Raw genomic sequence first — 10168 nt, 5'->3', positions numbered from 1 at the left:
AGTATTCAGTGAAACCTTTATATCCCTTACGGTCCTCTGTCTTCAAGAAAAGTAGAACGGACTAAAGGTCTTTTAAAAACGCACCTCACCAAGCTCAGCCACCAACTTAAAAAGGACTGGATAATACTTTTACCACTTTCCCTTCTCAGAAGTCAGACCTGTCCTCAGAATGCTACAGGGTACAGCCCATTTGAGCTCCTGTATAGATGCTCCTTTTTATTAGGTCCCAGTCTCATTCCAGACACCAGACTAACTTAGACTGTGCCCCCCCAAAAAACTTGTCATCCCTATTATCTTCTGTCTAGTCATGCTCCTATTCACCATTCTCAACTACTCATACATGCCCTGCTCTTGTTTACACTGCCGGTTTACACTGTTTCTCCAAGCCGGCACAGCTGATATCTCCTGGTGCTATCCCCAAACCACCACTCTTAACTCTTGAAGTAAATGAATAATCTTTGCTGACAGGACTATGCTGAATTTCCTTAGGCACTCTCTAATCAGATGTCCTAGGTCCTCCCAATTCTTAGAGTTTTAATACCTGTTTTTCTCCTCTTATTCCATTTAGTTTTTCAATTCATACAAAACCGTATCCGGCACCAAATTTCATGGGCGTCCATGTGAAGAGACCACCAAACAGGCTTTGTGTGAGCAATAAAGCTTTTAATCACCTGGGTGCAGGTGGGCTGAGTCTGAAAAGAGACTCAGCAAAGGGAGATAGGGGTGGCGCCATTTTACAGGATTTGGGTAGGTAAAGGAAAAAGGGGGGTTGTTCTCTGGCAGGCAGGAGTGGGGGTCACAAGGTACTCAGTAGGGGAGCTTTTGAGCCAGGATGAACCAGGAGAAGGAATTTCACAAGACAATGTCATCAGTTAAGGCAGGAACAGGCCATTTTCACTTCTTTTGTGGTGGAATGTCATCAGTTAAGGCAGGAACCGGCGATATGGATGTGTATGTGCAGGTCACAGGGGATATGATGGTTTAGCTTGGGCTCAGAGGCCTCACAGTCATGACAACACCTTTTTCCAGGAAATGCGGAGGTGAGAATAAAGAACGTTCTTCAGGGAATGTATGTGAGAAAATTAGTACTGCTCTCAGAGTGATGCCTATTGATGGCATCGTAGATGAGAAAGCAGGAGCCATGAAAGCAGTTCCACACGCTCAGACAGGAAAATGGTGCGGTGAAAATGAAGACATCATTGAATTTTTTTCAAATAGGCACCCAGGCCAACATGGTCATTCTCGGAGGCCACATTTGCCTCTTGGCCAGTTCCCGTGATCAGCGTTGATGCTTCCTATAAGCAATTATCCAGGCTGGGGGACTTGCCTCAGTCAATAACTGGAGTGCAGGGAGCTCCAGCACGGTTATTCACACAGAAGTACTCACAATATACTCTTGCTCCAACTCACAGACCACATGGCCTGAATGGGAGCAATAAGGCCTCTGCAAAGCTGGCCCAGGGCTGTTGAGCAAATTGCAGCGCTGATCTCTCAGCATTAAGAGAAGCCCATTAACACAACAGAGCTACTGTGGCTGTCAGAACCACTGGGTGCCTGGCCATGCCTGTGCGCTCTGCTGAGCCTGGCTGTCAGGGAGCTGGCGATGCCTTTGAGATAGATTAAAGTTGTATGACTCCACTCACTCCGACTTCTCGAGAAAAGGAGCTTTATGCAGGCTAGGTGCACATAATAGGAATCATTCAATGGCTTTGTAGCTTCTCTTTGGTGCATCATTAGACTGTCCCAGAAAATGTACTAAATAGGAGAGAGATTCAGAATAATAAAAATCAGTATGGCTCAGGAATCAGCCAATCTTAATGAGTGCAGCCCATTGACCTACTGGTGCAGCTTCCCCTACAATGAAGGCAGGGGAGAAACTCCCAGGAGACAACATAAGTAACCCTCAGCCTGACCTGGTACAAAATGGTCAGTGGTAAGATAAACAACGTGACACTTATGTACAATCTGCTCCCTATTTTCTGGACTCGCGTTCATATTGTCTTTTTCGGTGTGGACTCTAGAACCTGTCTCCCTCATACATCTTCTGCAATACACTCTAAATGCTCTAAGTTTCCATCAGCATCTTCCCTCAAAACACTCTGACTGCACCCTCTACAATCAGAAAATGAACCACCTACCCCCAGCATATTGCCTTCTCTTCCTCAATATCCACCTTTCACAGCCCTACCCTTCTGGATATGGGGAAGTTTTAGGCCCGATTCTCCTGGTTGAGAAACATCTCCAAAACATTGAGAATTTTTCTCTCTTTTATCTATTTTTCTACTTCTCACTGCTGTTTCTTTCTATTTTCGTCATATCCCTTCACTTTGCTGTAATAAGATGCTGTGTAAAAAGGATGACTTTCTCCTGCCTGTCTTTCCAGGCCCTTATTTATCTGCTGGTTTGCTGCTCTCCTCACCCTAAGCTGCATCTTGATTGTGTTGAATAAAGGCAAAGACGCTAAGAGTCTCCACAGCAGTGAAGGAGACACTGTGCTTCTGAAGTTGTTTTTTTCTTTTCTTTCTTTTTTTTAAAGCTACATTGGTACCCAAACATTTCTAGGGTGTTGTGACTGTGGAAGCTGCATCTTTTTTTTTCTCTTCTTACTAATCCAAGCCAAACACTCCTTCTGTTTGCCTTTTAATTTGCATCTGTAAAAAAGATAAATTGTAGTTCACAATTTCTGAAAAGTGGGTGAAAAAAGACATTTTAATAAAGTGAGATCATGGAAGTAAATCACAGCTCCTAAGGACCTTCAGAATCAGGTGAAAATGATCTTTGCTATACAACTTTATTGTGTGTTTTTGTTTCCAGCATTTTCCACCAGTGATATCCTGGAAACTTATGGCTGGAACTCAAAATGGGTTCATAGACCTGTCATGCCCATTTACCTTCTGGGCTCATGTCTGTTACAAAGACAGAGCAATAGGAGTATTTAGCAAACATGCATTAATGGTAATTTTGCATCTTTCACATTACTTTCTGACAGAAACTATCCACTCAAACCACATGGACTATTCTCTCCTTAGGAACTGTCTTCTCAATCCAGATTTAGCTACTTAACTGGATCTCAGTAAATTAATTCAGAGTCAATTCATGCATCTCATAGAGAACACAGTTTTGTCATTTTGTAGTTATATGATGTGTTTAATTCTAATGATGTTTTCAAGTATAATAAGATCATTTTATTCTGAAGATCTAGGTTATAAGCTTTTTCTTAAACACACATATTTCTTCAGAGATTGAAAGGCTGAAGAGCTACAACTGATGAAATTTAAAAGAATATGTTGTGGAATGTTGAAACATTTTGAGGACAAGAATAGAACTTTGAAGGGGACAATTTAAGTGAGACATCTGGCTTTGAATGAATAAGTCCTTGAACGTCTAATTTGAAAATGCCAATCAATGTTCCTGTGAAGTGAGCACAGATTTTGAAAGTAGTAAGTCCTGGAGATGAAACCTATCCTTGACCTTGAAAAACAGGTGGCTTAACTTACCCAAAACTTTAAATTTTTAAGGTATAAAACGAGGTAATCATCTATGGTAGATACAGTTATTGTGATAATCACAGCCATGTATAAAGCTGGATCACTCAAAGTCCAGTCAAGAAATAAAACCCAGTGAATATTTCATATAGAGAGGATCAAGCACACAAAAATGGTTGCACAAGTGTTGGAAAACTGATAGAGCAAAGATGAAAATCAATGACTACAGAAAGCCGTGACTTTCCTTAGATTGAAGGAAGAAGAGAGAAGAATGCATGTTGCCTGAAACTGGAAGCAAAGAGTGGGGTGCATTTGGGGGCTGGTACTGAGACTGCTAAGAAGAAAAAGCAAACCCAGAATGTCCTTCGCTCCAAATGCTTGATTCTACTTTCCATTCTACTGATTGGAGGAAGACGATGAAAATGTCATCGTTGCAGTTAAGACACCGCTATCAGGCTGTCTGGATTCAAATCCAACTCAGACACTTTCTCATCCTGTATCTTTGAACAAGCCATGAGACCTCTTTGTTCTTCAGCTCTGCTTCAGTAAAAGGGGATAATAACACTACCCATCTCGTAGGATTGGTCTCAGCATTCGGTGAGCCAGTCTATGTAATAGGTGTAAGGCCTGACACTTAGGAAGAGCAATATGGCATTTGCTAATGTCGCCAGCATTATTATCATTACTCTTATCTTTTAACATTGTGACGATAGAAGTTCCTTTCCTACCATAGAAACCTGGAAGATTATAAAGTAAATATTGTGTCTTTTCACTGAGTGCTTACTTGTTTTGTGATTTGCTGTTCCCAACTTGACTATTAGCTCATGAGAGCAATAATCATTTCATTTCATTACAAAGATGTCCCTGGCGTGTGGCACTGTGCCTGGCGTATGAGGTGAATGCATTTAATGCCTGACCATTTAATGCCTGAACAAAATATGTGGCAGCTCCTAATTTCTAGATTGGGGAGCTGAATGGACAATGTGACAGTCCTTCATACAGAGCCACTCTGAGGGAGATCAGGGAAACCCTGGCATATGAGTTTATGAAACTGAATGAAGTTGCCCAAGAAAAATGTATAAAATGAGAAAAATGTTATTTTTTAGCATTTACTTTATGTCGGGCATTGTTCTAGGCATTGAGGGAAAAGCTGGGAAATGGAAGAAGACAAAAGCCCATGGTCTCCCAGAGTTTACATGGGTGAGCGGGGACATTTTGACATTAGACATGATAAGGGAGTAAATCACATAGCCGATTTAGGGTAAAGTAAATGCTGCAGCAGAAGCTGAAATTTGAAATATGGTTATCAGCACAGGCCTAACTGAGGACATTTGAAGAAAAAGTTGGAGGAAGTGAGGAAGTGAGCCATATGGATATCCATGAGAATATTCCAAGAAGATGAAGAAATAGCAAATGTGAATGCACTGAAATAGAAGCTTGTTTGATGTGTTCTAGGAGGAACAAGAAGGCTGTGTGGCCACAGCAGAGTAAGCAAGGAACAAAGTCGTAGAAGATGAAGTCAGGTTAGTGACTAGGTTACACTGAGAACAAACTTCACTGTGAGTGACATGTGGGCGTGGGAAAGGCTGAACAGAGGAATGTCCTAATAGGACTCACATTTCAAAATGACTACTTCGCCTGGTGAGTTCTTAGTAGCACTCAGGGCAAGGGTGGCTGCAGGGAGAGCAACTAGGAAGTAAATGTAGTAATTAAGGTACGAGAGAAACACTGGCTTCGACCACAGTGGCAGCCGAGCAGGTTGTAAGAAGCAAGTCCGTTTTGGGCAGATAAGAAGGCAAAGCCACGCCAAAAGGATTTTCTCAGTGCTTAGACTTGGGACTATAAAAAAGTAAATTTTTAAAAATCAAGAATTTTTCAGAGGTTTCTGACCCCAAATGCTAAAAAATTGAGTTGCCTTTATTGTGTAAGAAGCAGGGTTGTGTGAAAAGCAGGAACTTCCCCAGCCATCAAACACACTGATACTTAAGGGATGGACAAAGGAAGAGAAGCTGATAAAGACACTAAAAAGGAGGAGCCTGAGAAAAAAGATAAAACAAATAATGAAATATATTTCTACTGAGAGCAAGAAAGTGAATGACACTTCACTTCTGAAGCGGGAAGGTGGAATATTAATGGCATTTTCTGAGACTATACCATTTAGCCTAAGGGTGAGACAATGAGTTTGTCTCAAATAAGCAGAATAAGTTTTTCTTACAGAAAAGAATCAAGGGTTGCTTGGCAGAAGGGCAAGCCTTGAATACTGTATTGTGCAAAAGAAAAAGTGAAGAACAAATAATTTAAACTGTATTACCCTTATACTGTAGGGATCTATCCCCTCGGGATTGTAATATGGTCAGTGCTGGCCCATGCTTTGTCTCTGTAGGATGATGGGAAGTATCAAGACTGCACACAAGGAAAATCTTTACAGGAAGAAAAAAGACAAGATAAGTACACTAGTTTTCTATTGCTTTTGTAACAAATTACCATAAACAAGTTACGAAAAAACCCACAGATTTTTTTTGCTGTCCAGTTCTGGAGTTCAGAAACCCAAACTTGGGTTTTACTGCACTAAAATGAAGGTATCTAAAGGGCTATACCCCTTCTGAAGTCTCTAGGGAAAATCACTTCCTTGACTTTTTCATTTCTGGAGGCTCCTTGCATTTCTAGGCTCATGGCCCTTTTCCTCCATCTCTAAGTCAGCAGCAGCCCCTGCTTTCTTTTGCATGGTTTCTCTCTGTCCTTAAAATTGGCCCCAGATTTCATACAGAGTATCTGAATGAAACAAAGGCAACGCTTTAGTGGTGAGCATGAGATGGGAAGTCTTTTCTTCATAATTGTCATAACAGAAAGAAACTGTACCCATTATCTACCCAGTAGGACCTTGACCTCTTTAAGAACCAGGGATGAGTTGACAGGAAAGGAAAGTGGAGTGTAAACCAGTGCTTCAAAACCAGCAGCTGCCACAAACTAGTGACCTTTCAGTGTCCTGCCGACTTCCACTCTCTTGCTTCCAGCAGGAGTTAGAATCTAACATTTCTTTACGATGCCCTCTCTAACTTCTTGGACTCAAGGTAAGTGAATAAAAAAAACTAAAGGAGTTAACAGGGAAGTCAGTCGCTGCCATGGAGAGTGCAGAGGTGTGGTTGTCTAGGGTGTGGTTAGTGAATCTATATGAAGTCTAGTCCTCGTGTTAGTGAGAGAGCTTGGCAGAATGGAGAAAGTGTGGACCTTTGAGTTAAACAGGTCATAGTAGGAATCCCAGGAAGTCTTTCTACGTATGTTGTCTTTGGCAAGTCACTTACCTCCTTGAGTCTTAATTCTTTTATTCATAAGGTTAAGAAAATAATACCTCTTTCAGAGGGTTGCTGTGAATATAAAGGAAATAAGTTACATTAGGAACCCAGCGGAATGTATGACATATGGTGGATACTTGATATTAGCATGCCCTCCTTAATGATGGAGTTGAGCAGAATCAGACAGGGTCAATTTGAGTTTTGAGGGTAAAGGAGAAGGTAGTTAGGACAAATATGTTAAGGGGGAACAGGACACTGACAGCAGTGCATGGACAGGATAAATGCAACTACAGTGATTGGGATTCTCCCAGAGTTCTCTTTGGATGAGCAAAATGGCACCCAAAGGAAACACCTATTGGGAAGCACAGAAGGGGCAGTTCCAGGCATAGGGCTGAGATATTGGGCCATGCCAGTACACTATATGGAGCAGAGGTTACTTGAGTGACTTAAATACTAAGCAGTGCTTACCTCCCACTCTGCAAAGCGGTAAGTGAGTAGAAAGTATATAGAAGAAGGAGAAGCAAAGAAGGATGCAAAGGAGGAAGAAAAAGAAGAGGAGTCAGAGATAGAGTATAAAGTAAAGGAGAGTATGTTTAAAATGAAAATATGTTTTAAAAGTGTTTTTTTGCAGTACATGCTACATACATAGTAGCAAGCCACTATGTATGTGAGTTATTGATATTGGCTGACATCACTGTAGTTGCTAAGTGAACACACAGTTCACACCCAGGCCTGCCTGTCTTCGCAGCCCACATTCATTCTCTTTTCTCATTCAACCTTCAAAGCGCTGAGGGAGGAGCTGAGGTGGAGAAATCAGAAGCAGGAGGCAAAGCAGTGTGTGTTTATGGCTCAACACAGGGTCAATTCAAGTTTAAAATGAACTTTTAAACCTAGGGTGAAAGAAAATATGAGATGAAATCAAACCAATCGAGACTCAAGACAATGCAGTAAAGGAGGACAGAATACAGCAAGAGCATTCAAGATATTTACTAAATCCAAGGTCACAGAAGCCTGTTTTTTTTGGAGACGGGAATGTTGACCATCACTGAATGGATGAGTTATCTTTATTGAAAAGCGTAATATCACATAGATATGTGTTTGGAATGGAAGTGATTACACCAGCCCACTGTCATGTGGGTGTGGGCATTCTTTAAGGTCTACATGACCTCTTACACATGAAGGGCGTAGTTATTTATGTTCTTTCTTTGTGTGCAAAAACTGTCATGCCTTATCTTGATGAGAGCTGGGTCATTGTCATGAACGCCCATTTTTGAGGCCTTTAAATCCCTTTATCTTCTTCAGTATAAACCTTTTCTTCTCCTCTGGGAAACCTTCCTACTCAGAACTGTGATTTAATGAAACTGTCACACAAAGGACTCTCTTCACCATCCTTACTTGTTACACAATAGCCAATTACAGTACTAATTTCTCCAACACGGTGACTGGTTCAAGATAGTCGTGAAATCAGCAAAACTAATCAAAACCTTACCTGAGATGTCCTCTGGAAGAGGAGAGGGTTCTACTCCTCTAGAATATCAAGCAGCATGACCCCAAGTATCTGCCAAAAACCACGTTTCCCGATCACCTGATTAATGACTCAGCAATATGAAGTCATTTCACAGAAGAAAGTGAATCTGAAATAGAGACACAGGTGACTCATGACAGCATGCTAACCTCTGATTCCCTGATTCTCCTCCTGACAAAAGCCAGATGAATTCCTGTACTTTCCACCCAATGCAAACCAATAACTCCCTCTTTCCCTTCCCCCATCCCTCCCTTCTTTATCGTTCGGTTTGAGCTAGGTGTCTATTACTTGAAATGAAAAAGTTTCTAATTAAATTAGGAGAAAATATTGAAAAATTAATAACATTTATGTTTGGAGGCATTTGATTCCAACCAGTGGTACAAGGATATATTAAGGAGTATTTTTAGTATCTAAGATGTGCGCAGAGGCAAAGAAGGCTGAAGGCTGCAGTGACAGAAAAAAAAAAAACCTTCAGTTCATCATTTCTAATAGTAGAATTCAAGCACTACATGTATGAGAATCGATGGAACAGCACAAAGGAATATTAACTAATTGCCAAGAATTAGGGGTTGAAGGAAACCACCACGTCCTGGTCCAAGCTCTGCAACAGAGAAACTCCTGCCCAGCAGAGCAAAACTAAAAACACAATGAAAGGCAGTTCAATGTGAAGGAGTTAGAATTCATCATGACTAGATTAGAACACTAAAAAAAAAGTAACTCTCATCCCAATATCAGGCAATTTAGAGGCATGGTGTGCATGGACCCTATGCTCTTTACCCCGGCAGTTTGCAATTAATGACAATGAGAAATTTATCACTTCAAAGATAACATAAATAATATTCTATTTGCATTTGTCTTCTTCACTGTCCACCCACAAAAGCTGGAAAGTGCAGATTGGTGACGGAAGGTGAGGAACCACCTGAGTCAGTGACAGAGCCCAGGGGCTGCAGGCGACAACTATTCTGGTTCCTGGGGAATGTGAGCCTCTTCCTAAAGTGCTCCTGAGGCTGAGAGGCCTGCAGCCAGGGCAGTTCAAGCGAGAGTGTCGAGAGTGTCGTGACTGAAGTAATGCAGGAAGTGGAAGTGTTTACCCAATGCCTATACCCCCATTGTATCTTGAAAGTAGCTAACTTGTTTTTGATTTTACAGGCTCATCAGTGGAAGGGATTTGCCTTGTCTCAGATGAGACTTTGGACTTTTTAGTTAATGCTGGAATGAGTTAAGACTTTGGGGGACTGTTGGGAAGGCATAATTGTGTTTTGCAGTATGAGAAGGATGTGAGATTTGAGAGGTGCCTGAGATGGAATGATATAGTTTGGATATTTGTCCCCACCCAAATCTTATGTTGGATTGTAACTCCCAATGCTGGAAGTGGGGCCTGGTGGGAGGTGTTTGGATCATGTGAGTACATCCTTCATGGCTTGGTGTTGTCTTTGCAATAGGGAGTGAGTTCTGGTGAGATATGGTCATTTAAAAGTGTATGGTGCCTCCTCTCCTCCTTGCTCCTGCTCTGGCTATGTGATATGCTTGCTCCTCCATCACCTTCTGCCATGATTATAAGTTTCCTGAAGTCTCCCCAGAAGCCAGGCAGATACCAGTGCCATGATTCCTATCAGGCCTGCAGAACCGTGAGCCAATTAAACGTGTTTTCCTTATAAATTATCCAGTCTCAGGCATTTCTTTATAGCAATGCAAGAACAGCCTAATACACAACTCATCTTTTATTACCCTTTTGTTCTCCTCCCTCAGTAACCTCGCCTCTACTTAGTAAAACTCACCTGCATACAAGAGGAAGGAAGCTGTATTTCTAATGAATAAGGATGGCAATCACTAACAAAATTAAAACCCTTCATCTTAAGATAATT

The 10168-nt window shown here is 41.4% G+C and overlaps 1 long non-coding RNA gene across 1 annotated transcript; it reads right to left on the bottom strand.

Moving 5' to 3' along the window:
* Window positions 1–2533: 2533 nt before the first annotated feature.
* Window positions 2534–5940, bottom strand: LOC115830682. Its single transcript, XR_004026236.1, has 2 exons — window positions 5797–5940; window positions 2534–2651 (listed from the first exon to the last, which is right to left on the bottom strand). It is a non-coding gene; the product is annotated as an uncharacterized LOC115830682 (long non-coding RNA).
* Between the last annotated feature and the right edge of the window lie 4228 nt (window positions 5941–10168).

This window comes from Nomascus leucogenys, chromosome 16 (genome assembly GCF_006542625.1).
Source record: "Nomascus leucogenys isolate Asia chromosome 16, Asia_NLE_v1, whole genome shotgun sequence".
Taxonomy (NCBI): domain Eukaryota; kingdom Metazoa; phylum Chordata; class Mammalia; order Primates; family Hylobatidae; genus Nomascus; species Nomascus leucogenys.
Note: the sequence above shows the minus strand (reverse complement) of the source record. Positions and strands in the feature narration are given on the sequence as shown.